Raw genomic sequence first — 18,026 nt, forward strand, 5'->3', positions numbered from 1 at the left:
TCATAGATGCATTCAACATATATAGTTTATTTGACAAGAATCGTGCCTTGGATCATGATTTTTGGACATAAAAATAAACTTTTTTAGGTTTTGAAATTTTGGTACATTGTCGGCCATTGATTTTTAAATATCTTGAAAAACATATATATAGGTGGCATTCACATGATTCAATTTTTTTTTCTACTAAAAAAGATATATATATATATATATATATATATATATATATATATATATATATATATATATATATATATATATATATATATATATATATATATATATAAGCAATGATAGGGTGCTCCCAGAGCACCTACTCGCACCTAATAACAGAAGCTTTAAATTTTCAAATTTCTTTAACTTTTTTTTTTGTTGTGACCCTATAGATATGATCTACAAACATTATTTAGATTTTTTAACAAGTTTTGGATCATGTGATTAGCGCATAAATGTAGGTTTTTTAGGACCTTACAATGTATCAAAATTTTATGACTTGAAAAAACCTATTTTGATGTTAAAAAAATATGATATGAAGCATGATTCCTGCAAAATAAAAACTATGTACATCTATATGATTTGATTGAAACCTACAACTATGATTTTGGAACATTCAGAGCATTGTAACAATATATATATATATATTTATATATATATATATATATATGGGATACCACCCTCGGTGGTCGGGTCTCATGTTTTGAATCATGTGAATGCAATCTATAAGCAGGTTATTATTTAAGAATACAGCAAATTAAATCAACAGCCAACAATGTGTCAAAATTTCATGAATTGAACCACGAGAGTTTACATTAATCAGGCGACTCATTCCAATGCATGTTTCCTTCAAAACGCATGTGGCTAATCCATTTCCATCCATCTTTACGATTGGATTTGGGTATCTTTTCATTAACTTTGCATAATGAAGTGTTTGAGGATCAGCTTGAGCATACATTTTTTCTTCCTTCCGATAAAATATAAAAAAGGTTCCGCGTGAGCAACTAAAGTTTGCACCTGAGATTTTTTCACTGCATAGTAGCGTACGAAGACACAAAAGGTGGGATCTGCGGTACTCCCAAGTTATTCCAGAATCAATACCGAATAGTATTTGAAGAGATACAACACATTGAGTTGAGCCAGTACTACGGAAAATTGATAAGACATGACACACAGAAGGACAGGCACTCAAGAAGCGTTTCCAGGAGTACATAAAATTCAACGGTACGCTACCACCATTAGAGTCCCTTGCGCTCTGATAGCACAAATGCGGCTGCATCAGATGATTGTGTACGTATGGACCTTCATCTAGCTGTCCAAAAATAGTTAGGAGTCCATGTTTTCCATTCAAGGCTTCTTCAACTGAATGCAGCAGCCGGGCCTTTCAGTTGTACAACAGCAGCAACTCCTGTGGCCCAGACCCAGTCTGGTTAAATAGAGTCTTGCCTAGTGTATGTCTCTATTCCCTGCATGCTGCTGAGTTAAATTTCACTCTAGCTGGAGCAGCCATAGCAGTAACCCCTATCTTTGTCAGAGGAAAGAAGCAAAAAGAAAAAAAGAATGCAGGAGTATGGTGGAATCATGATGCTTGGATTTGGGTTGGTTTGAACCTAGACGTATAGCTCATGAATGCAACCTAATAACTAATACTATCCAGGCTAGCCAAATCTCTGTGCATAAATGTACTGGCACAAGATGCTTGAGGCTGCTATAACACAGGAGGGAGGATGTGATTGCACACTTTTAGCGTGCTGCTGCATCTGATCACCTTCCATCTTTAGCAAATGAAATAGTAAATTTAGCAAGAGCATTTGAAGCAAGCGTGTGATTAAAGAGGCTAGAAACACAAGCACTATTGTTCAATCTCAAGCAAGCTTCTATTTGGCACATTATACTTTTCTCATTATCCACTCTTCAGTATCAAACCACCATGAAAGGTATAAACGCTGCAATATTGGAAGTTTGTATCAAATTAAGTACCAACATTAAGGTTTAGAACATACCAGCAGCAGCCTTTTTCACAGCATAAACACTCTTAGTGGTCAAGAAATTAAAGGCTATGCTTTCGTCAAGTTTACCAAGCCGAAACACAGAAATGATGGCTCCCAACTAAGCGAGAACTCAGTCTATACATTGGAGAGAATTGAACCAAGCAACTCTTACATGCAATTAAAAGTGGGAAAAAACAAAGAGTATTGTCATTCCATGTTGATAATATATGAGCCAAAATTACAAAAGGTGCGTGAAATTGTGTGACGACCCTGCAGGAAGCTGGCGATGAACATCTAGAGAAGGAAGCATTTCATTCCAAGCACAAAGCAAGCCTTTCTTTCCTACGCACAAGGATGTGGCACTTTGCCCATACAAGAGCTCCAACGAGCACCATGAGGATGGCAAGCCGGCCCGAACCAGGGTAGGCTACACCAACAATCGGTAACATTAGGAAGCAGTAGAAGATAAACAAGATGTCGTTCAACATGGGCGATGAATAGAACATCCTCCCAAAAGACTCAAGAGAGAGAGAGAGAGAGAGAGAGAGAGAGAGAGAGATTTTGATTCATGAACAGAGTGTTTTTATTGCTTCTGCTGCTTGCCGTATTTTTTACTGATAATCTCTGGAAATCAATTTTTTCTCTTCTTGGAATTGTCACAATTCAGGCAATATTATTACAATATTACGACAGCCCCCTCATTTGGGCAACTTTGCCAGCATCCTCTTCTTCTAAAGGTACCAGACGTGATTCAAACTCGACTCTGCTGGTCAATATCTCGTCGGGCTCTCTTTTTTTAGTTCGGTGAGCCAAGCTCTGGCCGAGCTGCTTGTGAAGGTTATAAGAGCCCGTGAGGCTCTCAGCTTGGCTCTTGTATATTGACAGTAAAATAATAGACACTTACGTACGCACACCATAACGTAGAGCATAGTTAGCAAAATTCCGTTTAGAATACTTCTTTTCCAATAAAACTTTGTAAATGTAAAACATGCAATGAAACTCTCTTTTCAAAGAAAACGCAAATAAATTTGTTCTTTCAAGGGAAACGTTTATTACAGGGAAATTTATCTTTAGAAAAATTATTTTTCATAAAAACTCAATTATTGATCCAATTAGATGGGATCTTTAGATAAGATCGAACCGCTCTTGTGTGTTGTCCATCTTTCCCCTTCCCCTCCCACCACCGCCCCCTTCTTCCGCCTCCCCGTCGGACGGCCTCCCCAGCAGGATCCCAAGTTCCTGGATGTGCACGTCCGGCAGGAAAAAGAAGGGAAGGAGAAAGAAAGGTCAATACAGGAGCCGTCTGATCTGGTTCATACCAGTAAACATAGTTTGTTGGTATACATATATTCTAGTTTTCTTATATATAAGGTCCAAAACCTACAACCGATGATAGATTGAAGTCATTCATTCTCTAGCGATCAAGTTTTTCATCAATTGGACTTTACACATTAAATTTTTATCATTCATTTAGTAAGAAAGATTATGAAATTTTGATATTTATTTGTCTTTTTTGAAAGGGCTAAAAATCAACGGACTACAATACTTTGTATTATGCATTGTGAGCAGTTTAGTTTCAAATAACATGTCTAGATGTCATAAAGTCTTCATGTAATGCATATTTCTTAGAAAATAAATTATAAAGAACAAATATATAAGGTCTGATCCGTGAAATGCTCAAACATTGGAGAAGGAGAGGCAGCCGATCATCATTGGTTGTAGATTTTGGACCTTCATTTCCTTGTATGGTCCCCTTTCCCTATATTTATTTATGTCTTTTTGACCCTTTTTTATAGCATTGATGAATTAAACCCGTGTATATTGTTTGCTGATTTCTCTGAAACTAAAGTTTCTATGCTATTTTTCTTATCACCTTTTTAAATGCCAAAACATTTCAAATAACATATTCAATATTTAACGGTCGTTTGTCATTTCACGTATTGCTAACTATGATGTAGAATAGTTAGTTCGCATTTGCGTCTTGGAAAGAGGAGGGTTCTGGTGTGCAAATTGTATCTTTATCAGAAAGAAAGAAAAAAGTATTTCTTTTTAGGAAACTAGCTCGAGCTCAGATCGTTATGTGCTCAGGTTGAGCTTAACTCGTCCCAACCTCGAACTGACTGGAGCTTACTATGAAGCTTAACCAGCCTAGCGTGGGCAAGCCAACCGCAATCCTTTGGGGTCCACTTACCTGCCCTAGTATTGTTTTCTTGAGTATCAGCAGTCGTATAATGGAACTCTGAATTATGGCCTTTTTTGTGAGAGGATCTCTCGGTCATTTGATGGCAGCTTGGGATCTGTCACAAAGATTGGCGACTTGGAGGACATGGAATGCAGTTCAACATGCAAGTTCCAAAACTTTTAAAATATGGGACATGGGTAAACGAATTCTTTTAATTTTTTGATCAATAGGAGATATATTTGATATTTTAATATTTAAAATACCAAACTATTATACATTTTAGAATAATGACCGCCCAAGAATCATATATGCACATTATCGCTCGTGTCACCATGGACACTCCGCCAAAATGGTGTGTCGCTATCTCATATCTTGGGATAGTGAAGCTCTTAAAATCTTTTCTTTTTTTTAAAGAAGTGTATTTCATTGGCCTAATAGATTCAGCATAACAACCAGGCCACGGTACAAGAAATATATCCCCTGACTAGATTCTCTCTCTCAAGGGCTACTCCCTTCTCTCTTTGAGTGAGTTGATCCTATTTTCCTAAGTAAGGCTACAACCAAGGCCCACCTCGAACCGGTGCTGTCAACACCAACCCTACGATGGTTTCAACCTTCTCAAGCCCAAATTGTGAAGCACTTACCTTCCCCAGCTGAACCAACCTCTGAAGTAGTATGTCAAGTCTCAATAAGTCGTCCAACCCTTCCCTTAACCCCACCAAACCAATTTAGAACCTATTCATTCAATTTAGCCTTACCCATTCTCTCTCCCTCACCCTGTCAAGATTCTTTTTTTTTTTACTTTCTCGAAGAAAGATCACCATGATTGGATGTACAAAATGAATCATTACTATGTAAATCAATCAATACCCTGCGCACCTCAAAGGTGAAGAAGCCTTTATGTGGTTCTATTGGCGTAAGCAATGTTGTGACACCTCTACTTGGATAGAATTCGAAAGAAAACTCTTGAAAAAAACTTAAAGTAAAAAGGGTTCATTCAAGAATAACAAGCGGAGTTTGAGGACCTTAGCACTATGTGCAGTGACTGGTTTGAACCCGTTTTGGTTGATGTATTCATGAGATGTCTAAAACAAGAAATTAGAGTTAAGCTCATGGCTCTTGACCCTCAGACCTTAGAGGAATGCTATGTGAAGGATTGAATTGTGAAAGTGTTTGGAAAGGTCCTTATATGTAAAGAGGCCTACCCGACCCCCCTAATAGGCCCGAAATGCCCACTCAAGGCAAAGAAGGGGTGTGAAGCCTAAATTTGATTCCCAAAAAAAATGAATTTATTTTCAAGTCCCAAATGGCGGATAGATGCAAGAAAGGGTAGTGTTACAATTGTGATAAAAAGTGAAGTTTAGTGCACAAATGCAATACCCTTAAGATGTACATAGTTTGTGAGAGCGAATAAAAAAGTGAGGATGAACCAATCTAAATCGTGAAAAAAATGGATGAAAAAATGGATCGAGGACTTGAAATCACATTTCATGCTCTTATGGGGGTGTCCTTTTCAAACTCCATGTGAATCAAATGAAGGATTTACCAGTAGCAAGTCGAAGTGCTAGTTAACACGAGGTCAACCCATAATTTTGTACAAAAAGATATCATGTTGATCCTTGGATGTCATGTAAAGGAGCAACCCATGTTCAATGTAATGGTTGTAGATGGCAATCACCTCAAGTGCACAAGTGTGTGCCCTAACGTAAATTTGGATCTCTAATAATCCAAAATTAAGGTGGATCTCTATGTGTTGTCCATCAAAGGTGTTGATATAGTGCTAGAGATGAGTTGGTTCTGATCCTTATGAAGAGTCTATTGGAACTTCAGTAAAATGAAAATGAGTTTTGAAAAGGATAGAAAAACAACTTGCCTAAGGGCCCATAGGCCAAAGGAAGACGATGATATAGGCCTTATATGTACTCTCCAACATTTTAGAGCTACTCAAAAGGTTGTCTTTTGCGACATCCAAACAAAAAGCCAAAGGAGTGTCAACGGGGAAGGAAAGAAAGTAAGAATGAATATACTCTCAGTAGTAACTTGTGATCTATGGATCAAGACATGTAAAATACAAGGGCATGGTGAAAAAATCTAGAAGTTAAAGAGGAACATGAAAGAGGATTCAAGTGGTCACCGCTAATACCAAGTGAAGGGTGATGGCCATTTACAAGAGAAAGTTCTTACTTCTTGAAGATACCAAAATCATTCCCGACCTCTTCCACCATTACTACTTGTCTCCCTTGGGTAGACATGAAAGGGTCTTTAAGACCCAATAGCAAATCAAGGGTGAATTCTATTGTCCCAAAATGAAGGAACATGTAATGAAGTATGACAAATACTGTTTTGCTTCGCAAGCCAACAAATACAAGGCTATAAAGCCTACCGGCTACCTCCACCTCTTACCCATTTCAAACCGAGCTTGGTTTGATATCTCTATGTACTTCATTGAAGGTCTACCTCCCTCCAACAAAAAAAAAGTCATTTATATTGTACTTGATAAGTTTACCAAGTTCTTCCACTTTATATCTCTACCCAAAAAATACTCTACTCAAACTGTCATAAAAGCCTTCTATCAAAACATAGGGAAACTCTATGAAATGCCAAAGTCCATTGTTTATGGCCGTGACTCTATTTACCAACCAATTTTGGAAGGAGTACTTCACCCTCTTAAAAACCAAGATAAAGTACAGTACAACCTATCACCCCCAGATCGATGGTCAAACCGAAGTAGTCAACCAAACAATAGGGACCTATCTTCGTTGTTTCACCAATGAAAAACCTAAGTCTTAGCCGACTACTTAACGTGGGTCGAATGGTCTTACAACACCTGCTTTCATTCCTCCACTCAAATGACCCCTTATGAAACCTTATATGATCAACCCCCACCCAAAACCTTAACCTACGAGGATGGAAGTGTCAAATCCCCAAAAGAAGTAGACAAACAATTGAGGACAAGAGATAAACATATTCAAGACCTCAGAAATAATTTGACTAAGGCACAAAACTGAATGCGGCAATTTCATGACAAGAAACGAAGGGATAGAGGTTACAAGTTGGAGAATGGGTGTGGCTCAAGAGAAGAACGCGAAGGCAAGTACCAGAGCATGAATGGGTCATTCACAAGCTCACTCCTCTGATATTATGGGTCATACCAAATTTTCCAATAGATTGGCCCAACTGTATACAATATCAAATTCACCCTGTGTTTAATATGTCAAGACTTAAGTCACACCATGGAGACATGCCTGAAGGAATGTCAGCTTCCTCAAACCAAACAGAAGCCAAGAGGCCAATTCTACCTCTCAAAAGTTAGAAGTTGCACGTCAATGAAAGAAAAGTCAAGAAACATCTAATGGAATGGGACAATAAGGAAGCTCCAGCCTGGGAATTTGATTACAATCTTTAAAGACGATACCCCAGCTTATTGCCTAGTGGATTGTCTCTTTAGAAGTCTGAGCATAGTTGCTTAAAGTAGCGAAGATTGTTTGGTTGATCAATGATAAGGTTCACACCGCCCTCCAGTCAACTTCAAATGCCTGTAAGCATCTTTGACTACTATAAATGATATGAGGAACACAATGCATGAAGTTTCAGATAAACAACAAACTTTAAATGCATGCATGCAGCTAATTTATACAACCATTGGATAAGGAAACATGCACAAGGATGATATGGCAAGAAGTGATACTAGAAGGCTTTCACAGAGATAAATGGTTGCAAGGATATCTTGTAAGAATGACTGACCAACAGGACACATGCAACAAGGAATCCATAGCTGCATGAAGGTTGACAAGACCAATAAATGAGGAAAGGATCCACAAATGTTCCAATATGGCGTGGCTCCTTATAGTTTAGGAATGAATGTAAACTTGGGAAAGAATCGAATGATGAGATGGTAGAACTTCATACCACTTTGAATACATTCAAACCACAATATAGAATTAGCCATCATCTTTACATTCAAACCACAATGTAGAATTATCTATCATCTTTGTCATTGTTTTTCTTGTATGATTCGCTTGAAAAGCCTCACGAGTCTGTCTCAGCATTGCTACTCTAGCATTTCCAAAAGATCTTGCAACTTCAACATCAATAAGGCTTTTGATTTTGCTAAATATGAAAAAGCTTTTCTATTTTGGGCTTTCATGGCCAGACTTTTGGTCACCATGAGATATTATTGAATCATGTACAGTCCAAGGTGCAAGTCTTACTACCACAATCAGTGGTAGGCTTGAGGCATGACTAAAGCTTGCTCACATGCTAGGGCCACGAACCCATGTCCCCTGCAAGTTCAATGAAGTTAAACTTCACTCTCCTTATTGTGGTTTATAAACCAAAGAAAGTGATGTAGGAGGTGAATAAGACCATCCACAAACATGAATTCTAAATAGTATGGTCTATAAATAAATCACAACCCCAAGAGATAGTCCATCCAACACTTAGTGAAAAAAAATGACCATCTTATGGATCCAATCTTGTTAGAGATAACATCAATGAGAAGAATATATGTTCATATTAACTCAAGCAGTAAGTGTGTAAGAGTTTGCACATCTGATGTGGGTGACATCGGGAATAAAGTTCATTCAATGTTGGAAGGCCACCCAATGGCTTCTGTAAACTTAGCCAACCATGACAAAACTTGGCCAAGGAATGTGAAGGAATTAAATGTCTATAAGTTTGCACAAAGGCAGAGAAGATCGGATTCTTATGGGAGGCACTATGTGAGATTTCAAAGTCTTACAGATAGGCATGCCTCAACCTCGACCCAACTAAATTGGGTTGCCAAATTATCAGAGTGGCACAACAAAAGCAAGGATGACTCCAGAATCTTAGACAACCATGCCTTACTCGGGCGAACTAGAAAACCCGATTTGAGAATTCTTTTTTGTAATGTGAAAGGCAAGGCATGTAAGAAGAAAAATAATAAAAAAATCACATGAGTGGAAGATGACCATTGAGGATGGTCCAATAGCTCTACCCCAATGCCAAGTACTGGGTGAAGAGGACTTCTATACAGGAAGGTTTCTACTTTTTGGCAATATCGAGATTGTGTATGACCTCCCCTCATTCCTTTGAAGTATTCTCAAAGTGGGTCCTAAGACCCTACAAGGAACTAATGGCGAGTTCAGTTGACCCAAGAAGATACTTTGGGTCATGGACCCTGCCTCAAATTTTTGTAAGTTGGACAAATAGAGAGGACTTGTCTCAAATTGGTGCACTACAGATCAATTAGGGCTTTATGATGGTAAAGGCATCCAAAAGTCCAAGAAGCTCAAAGGAAGTGAGGGCAAGCATGCATCAAAGTACAAGCTCAAATCTTAATGAAAACACCCTCAAGGAGAAAATGCAGCTCATAGTGTTTGAATCAAATCCAATCACTATTTTTTATTCGAGTGGAGGCCAACATTGGATCCACCGCTAGTGAAGTGAGCTTTCTCCTCTAGAGGCTCACAGTTGCAGATGACTCACATATAGGAAAGACATGTGGGTGTTGTGTGGTGCTAAAGGCTGTAAGATAGTCTGCCAATAAGACGAAGGGAGTGCTTCCACCTTCATCTTTGATTCCCTCTTTGCAAAGCTACTTCTTGGAAACTTGCCTAAGGGACTAGACAATTCTCAAGATTGGAGGGATGATACGATTCCAATCTCTACGAACCTAACTCATGATCCAAATAGTGAGAACCTAGTCTTGGGAGATCCAGATCCAACTTCAATGGCTCGGAAAGTGCAATTAAATCTCTTGTAGAATGAATTAGATCCAATATCCAAGCCTTCGATGCTCCAAGCCACCTCAACCATCGTGGGGCCCATGACACATGAACCATGCCAACTCAGCCAGAACACCACCTCAGCATGGGATCCACCCTTGAACATCCTCCCTATGAAGGACTTGATGGCAAGTGGGCCCACAAGGGGCACCCCTTCTAGAGAGCTCCAAGGGAGATGAGGGCCCCACCTCATGTGCTCCCCTCACGACCCATAAAGGCCCTTCATGAGACTCGTGTAGCCTCTTGGGAATACCCAAGCAAGGCCTAATAGCTTGGGCCTCTCATTAGTGATTTTTGTTAGGTCTTCTCTCTCTTTGTTAGGTGTTATCTCAAGTTAGAATAGGTTGCTAGGTTTGAACTTAATATTGCTTAGGAAGTAGTAACTTTGCTTTGGTCTTTGCATTTTACTTTTACTAATCCACTGGGGCCTTGGCCTATATAAAGGGCCAACCTCTATAGGTTTTTAAAAAAAGGAAGGAAAAAATATATTGAACTTGAGCTTAAGCTCCTTATCTCCATGGGCATGTCTCTCTCTTTTCTTCTATCCCTTGGCCCCTAGGCCTTCTTCCAAACTCTGGTCCCTTCTTGACCTTATTGTAAGTCCCTTCCCTTGACTCGTCTCTCTTACTCATAGTGGTGGCTGATCCTTAGTGGATTTGATCACTACGAGTGGACCTAGACTCCAGCCCAAGCCCATCTTCACCAGGGTGCTCAAGAACTCACTTAGGTGGACTCACCATTCCGAAGAGCTCATGCATTTTCAGTGGTTCTAGCACGCATTTGCAGTGGTTCTAGCACATCCCCAGCCATATCTACCAGTTGCAAACCTTCCCAAGTACCTCTCCTATATAAGTCCCAATAAGTCGAAACCATCTTCATCTAAGCTCAAACTCACCTCTGCACCTCCTTGACCCAAACCAAGTATAGTTAACCAACCCAATTTTGTATGTTGTTAACTACAAAATTTAACCAAACTTTCCTAGGTCATGGATTCCTCATCCAACCTGATCTAACCCTGCAATTTTAACCATAGGTGCTCCAAGGTGTCCCCAACCTACCTCCAAAAACCAGCCTCAAACTCCAAACCAGACCCTTAAATTTTAACCATACCTTTCCAAATGTATCTAAAAGTGTCACCTAAAAAATCAGCCATTTCTGTTTAGCCAATTGAGAAAAATCACCTTTTTCATAAAGTCTTTTAGAACTAAACAAAACCTGTTTTTTGTTTTTCTTATTTGAATCTATATGAATTTTGTTTTGGATCAAATCTGAATCCTCTGTGCTCAGAATGTTTCATTGTTCTATATTCGAGTAACAATTGTGTACAACGGCCATCTATCGTTAAGTCCCATGACTCTCATCCACAATTGAAGGGTCCAAGTCATCTCCCTCAATGCTTATATGTGACTCTTCTCAGTGGAATTTGTTTATTTATTTATTTTTTGCATATATCCTCATGCTTCTCATGTATGGTCTTTCTCTGCTCCAACAAATATCTTGAATTAGGTAATTCTTAGATAGTGTCAAGTCTACAAGTTACGATTTTTTCTTTCTCCTATTTGTTCATGTCTTATCGTGGATTTTAAATGGTAAGTCAAATGTTTTTGCACATTTTGCTTTGTGCTTCTTTCATTCTTTTGTATATTCTTTTTTTTAGATGTCTATTTTTTGCTTTGTGTTGCCCTTTTGTTCATTGAATTTGTTGAATTTTTCTTTGTTGAATGTGTTTATTTTTTTCTTTCTTTGTAGGAATTAGAACTTCATCTGAAATACATGCATCAACCGTACTTTAGATTTTGGGGAATATATCTAAAAAGTTGCCACATTTTGGCATATGGTCAGGCTCATATTCATTTTTTTCTTGGTTCAGCTTTGGTCATCAGCTCTTCTATCTTCCAAGCTTGCATCGTCAGCCGCGGCAATGATCAGTTGCCGAAATGGCTTTCATCACGGAAGCCTTTACTCTTAAGATCATTATGTAATTTATAGTTTGTCTTCGCAGCAAATATATTGTATTATGTAAATGCTTTAATGTACAAGATTGCATTGTCGGTTGAGACACAAAAAAAAGTCAATGAAATGGCATCGATCATCCTAATCTTTACTCTTTGGATCATTTTGTAATATGTAATTTTTCTTATAAATGTTTTAATGTAAATATATTAATATCATTAGTTTGTTCGTGTTTGTTCATATTTCTCCTCAATTATTACTTTGTTGCAAAAATTTCCATATTTTCAATTATAAGCTCCCTTGTCATGCTATTTTGAACTCTCTTTGTCTCTCTATCTCTCTCGTGTGTGCCTCTCTTTACACTCCACCTCTCTCTAACTATCCATCTCTGTGATGCATGACTCGTACCAACCTACGTGATATTTTGGGGAATATATCTTAAAAGTGCCTACATTTTTGCATATGATCGGGCTCATATTCACTTTATTCCTGACTCAAATTTAGTCATAGACTCTCTTGCCTTACAGATTGCATTGTCAGTCATGACAATGACTAAATGGCTTCGATCATGCAACCTTTACTCTTTGGATCATTTTGTAATTTGTAGTTTGTCTCTGCTATAAACATCTTGTATTATGTAAATGCTTTAATGTATAAGATTGCATTGTCGGCCGTGACAATGAATAGTCGACGAAATGACATCGATTAACCCAATCTTTACTCTTCATGCTTCCTTTGATTTGTTTATATTTTTTTAGCTTTGTATTTTTTAAGGTTTGGATGATATGTGTGGTCGTTACCTTGTATTAGGTACCCCTTCTTGTAGGTCCCATAATCACATGTAATCTTCTTGTTGCGCAACACGTAAACTGTGAGTCATTTGAGGGTACTTATTATTATTATTATTTCTTTTACAGACTTTCACTTGCTTTGATGAAGCTTTTTTGAAGTCTAGTGATGTCTCATTTTTTTTGTCGTTATGTGCTTGAGGGTATACATGTCTTCTTTCTTTTTCTTTTTTTCTTTTGCAAAGGGGCTCGTAATAGGCTTTGGTTTTGGATGTGTTTCATGTGTTAATGTATACACCGATGGTGATGGAGGAATGGTATGCATAAGCAATGAAAATGGTAGGTAATGTGTTGATGTTAGCGTGTTTGGCTTTCAACTTCTGCCAACAATCGCTAAAGGATCAACCAACAAAAGTCAATAGTATGTTTGAACGTGCAACATTGCTCCCACATGTTTACTGCAGTCGAGAAGACTTAAGGTGACCAAGCACAGTAACACACTTAGTATATGAATTGAAACTCAATTCATTCTCACATTTTTCTAGCAATAATATAATAATGTTTAGATGCTATTTTTTGGCCCAGCCTACCTTAGAATTGACTTGGATGAAACCCATTATCCTTATTGGCATTCCACCTACCACACATGCATCATTTGTATAAAGTAACAATGGGAATTACAATATTGAACTCAATATTTTTATATTGGAAAGTGCACATTAAATTGAATGGATTTCGTCAGCAAATACGGTAGCACTTTAAGTTGGGTGAAGGGCCAAACATTGTTTGTTAGTGGCTGTTGTCTCAAGGCAAAATAACAAGCATTGCCTAACCTTAGACTATTGGGAGGTGCGGTTTATTAATTTGCACCAGAAATAAATAAATAAAACAATTATTTTAATCCGCAAATGGCAATATCTTCTCCTTAGAATTGGAAACAACAATAAGGACTAACTTGGTGGACCCAAGTTAGGATCCAATCAACAAAGTTGTAATGTGTCCAAACTTAAGTGGGCCAAGTTCTAGGTCGGCTAATCCTCCCTGCAACTGAAGTAGGCTTTTCAAAGCTATTGAACTTGTGCTCTCGTTCAACTTCATTGCGTTATGGCTTCCAATTCAATTGACATGGCCATGCATAGTTTACAAGAGTGAGAAGCGATGCGCAGTGCGTGAAGCAAGAAGCGAGTGTTCAAGAAATACCTTCATATGTGAAGCGTGAAACGTTTAGGAAATGTACAGAGAAGCGATAGAAAGCAAAGTACAAAGTATCAAAAAAAAAGAAGAAGCCAATATATAGGTTTTACGATAAACATAATATTTTTCAAAAAGAGAGTACAAATCTTGTAACATGAAATAGTGCATTTTCAGCATCATTGAAAGTTCAATTTCATAATGGTGAAGCAACTTCCCGTAAAGTTTTGAGAGTATTAAACCGGAGCAGATCCAGAGATCAGGCCCGAGTAGTTTACAAAGTACTCAGACCACAGTGATTTTCTGTGTGCTTGTGATTTACACAAAAAAACCACTACACACATCAGCGATTTTTTGTATTTTGTGTGGCCCAAAGTACTCGAGCAGATCACCTGACCACGCCTCACATGAGCTTGCGAGGATTTTAGAAGCATAATCTAGTGCAAGACAAATTTGTCACTTGAGGGGGTGTTTGTGACTCATTGGACAAATGCCACTTGGACACACCAGGTGGCGTTAATTGTCCAGGACCTTTGAGTCACACTGGTTCCCTCCTGAACATGTTAAAAACAAAGGGGGGTCCCCCGCCGGACCAGTTAGTTCCTGCATGTCAAAAATGGGACGGCACCCGGGCAGGGACAGGTCAGTCTCCACTTGGGTGCGTCGCCCCGTGATTCAAACACGCCAGTATGCATAAAACCAATTCTAATGGAACATCTTCTCCATCCATTTCCCCAATGAGTCACACGAGTTGCATAAAAGACTGAGAATAGTGAATCAAAATTATGGAGGTGACGTACAACCCATATATTCTACCACGTTAGGTGTTCACCAGACCACACCTGAATACGGAAGCTAAGACCAAGTTATCCTTCCATAAGAAAATCGCACCAATACGCTTAACATAAGAAACAAGGGGAGGCTTTGATTGATTATGCGTTTGGGTTGGGAAAAACACAGCATGTGAAAAGATGCACAACCAAGACGGAAAAGGTGCGCCCACCCGTAGAGATTTGTCCATTTTAATACGTTTATTTACAAAAGCACCACCTACCCAACCGACAGAAAAAAAATATTATATAAAATATTTAAGGGCAAAGGCAACCCTATTTGGGTTAGGAACCCATCAGATCAGCTGAGATTGGATTGGATGATCCAACTGTTAATTAGATGGGTCTATCTTGATGGTCGTCCGATCCACAGTCTGCTCATATGGGCTCTTATGTAAGATCCAATAAAAGACCATTGCCAATTCGGATCCAGTCGATGCCGCTCAAAAAGCGAAGATTTCAGTGGCATAAATGGCTTAATCTTACTGGGCCAAAGAACACAAAAAGAATTCATGGATCCTGAATCCAATCCTTTTTTTTTTTTTTTTTTTGGGGGGGGGGCGGGGGGGGCTTTTTTACTCAAACAGTCAAAATCCTAAGCATCTGGCAGGTTGATGTTGATGTTACTTTGCTACAATAACTCCTGGGACGTTAGATGCCCTTCCATAAATGGTTCAGTGCAGGAGTCCATGGTTGAATGCACGTTGCAGATACTGCATATCATATCATAATATTGCATATCAATTACATTCAAGTACATAAACACATTATGTAGTCATTTAGCCTTGTAACAAAAAATTACAATATTTATATAAACACCTGATCATAATCAAATACATGTATAGTTAACATCACTAGCACCATACACTGTACTCAAATAATGTGTCTATCCGATTCAGCTCTGGAACCCATTCATGTCAAACTGGTTCATTTTCTATAACATGACATAAATTCAAACAAGAGTTCTAACTCAGAACTTCATGGATATAATTCATCAGTTGATATAAATTCTGCTATGGCTAGAATACAATGAAATAAAATTTAAAATTTTTACTGTAGTTGTACAAATGTGTTAGCTAACTACAACCGAAAATCTTGCCTCATGGATAAATAAATCATTTACTGAAACTGGTTTTCTGTTCACTGAACAATCTTGTGGTTCGGTCTTACCGAAGAATCATCTGCCAACAAAAACCCAAAATGAATTAATTATGTAATTTTTATTGTAGTTAGATAGGTACGTCAGACAAAATCTTCAAAAGAAATTAGGTCTAAACTTTATCCTATATGAGAATTAAAATTTGTACATGACAGTCTGTTCATGTTCTTAGACAGATTGTGTTTCAGAAATTTCAAGTTTCTCAAACCAACTTTTACGATTTTTAATTCACAAACCATAATGAATCTGTGTACAAAATTTTTATCGTGTCTATTGCAATATATAAACTATCTTTGATAAAAAAATTGGCCATAAACATGAAGAAAATTAGGATAAATAAAATTAACAAAATTATGCAGTCATTAAAGAATTTCTATCATGATAGAAATTCTATTCTGACTTGCAGTGATCATATTTCTTAATCTAGACCTCAAACAAATCTATTTTTTTTTTAAACTTTCCTTATGTGTCTGGAATATCTCTCTAAAATTTGAGAATTTTTGGATTCACCATTTTGGGGAAGCAAGTAATTCTTTCAGACTAGTCAAAATAAAAAAATTAGGACAACATGCTTTTAGCATAAATACTTCATTTATTTCATGCTTTTCATAAAATAAGCAACATAAACATACTTTAACAAGGTTTGATTTAACATAAACTCATCATTAACATGTATGTACATATTTAAACATGTAAACACAAATATCACATTCATATCATGAATCATATATCAAATCATTTGTTTCTACTTTAGAAACTATGTTTTTGGCACAACCGATTTCCCAAAAATGATTTCGAGCTTATGAAAACCTCTAACACAATTTTTAAAGCATCATAACCCTATTTAATCATAGTATATCATGATCAACATGCTAAAAATATAAAAAAAAATAATATACATCATGGATCTACTTTGAAAAACACACACAAACACTCAAAAACATGTATTTTTCTAAAAAACGGATTTTCCAAATTGGAGGACAACCCAAACCAGCTTCGGGCCCTTCAATAAGGGGTATGGAAGAGGGAGAAAAAGAAAGAAGAGAAGAAAACAAGAAGAGAGAGAGAGCAAATAAAGGAGGTGGCATAAATATGACTCTTTATAGCGCTCTTTGGGTTCCCAATATCTAAGGCAAGTCTTCCTATCCTTCTATTAGTTGGATTCCTAATTGGCATATGAAAGTTCAAGCCAATTGGGATTCTCAACCATATTTAGTTTCTAATTTTTAATTTTATTTTTTTGTTTAATTTCTTTATTTAAGTATGGTAGGTGGATATGTCCCACTCCCTTGAGATATTTATTGACACATGGAGTCCAAATTCCATTAAAAACTCTAAAACTCCTAATTACACAACCTCTTTCTCAAATAGGCAACTATTGACTTTTAAATCAAGATAGAATCTTAATAATTTAGAAACTTAGAAAGTAGATTTTTACTAAGTAGGATGGTCCCACCTAGGGAGGGGTGTCCAACCCTCTTGGGATTCCTTCTTCCTTAATTAAATAAATTATTAATTCAAATCCAATTCATTTCTAGTCTAAATTTCAAATCAAATTTTAATCCTATATCCAATCCAAATCCAAATTACCTTTAAACCAAGTTTAGATCCAAATCCAAATTTATATCTACCTAAATCCAAATTTGAAATCATGTTTAAATTAAGTTCCAATTCAAATTCATGTGAAATTAAGTCTAATTAAATTCAATTTTCAAATTCAAATTAAATCTTAACTGAAATACAAATTCACTTTAGAGTCAAATTCGGATTAACATTCACACTAAATTCTAATTTAAATGCAATTCAAATAAAATTAAATCCATAATTAAGACATAAAATTCATCTTTATCGATTTAATAATTACTAAAAAATTTATGAGTATTACACATTCCATTATTGTTAAGAGTTGTCACTTCCCATAAATTATCGCCAACAATTGTCATTCCCCTTGGTTTGTCATCAATAGATGGGTTAATGACACATTTATCTGTCATTAGCGCAGAATGTGTTGTCAACCACCTTTTCTAATGACAAATTTAATTATCATTAGTAGATTCTGAGCATTCTTTTTAAAAAGTGTATACAATCCTTATCAATGTCACTTACCTTCCAAAAACAAACCAAAATATCCCATTTTCTATATCCCATTTACAAAAATAAACTTTTATTCAAG

Source organism: Nuphar pumila, chromosome 4 (genome assembly GCF_984573655.1).
Source record: "Nuphar pumila chromosome 4, dmNupPumi1.hap1.1, whole genome shotgun sequence".
In the NCBI taxonomy this organism is placed as follows: Eukaryota; Viridiplantae; Streptophyta; class Magnoliopsida; order Nymphaeales; family Nymphaeaceae; genus Nuphar; species Nuphar pumila.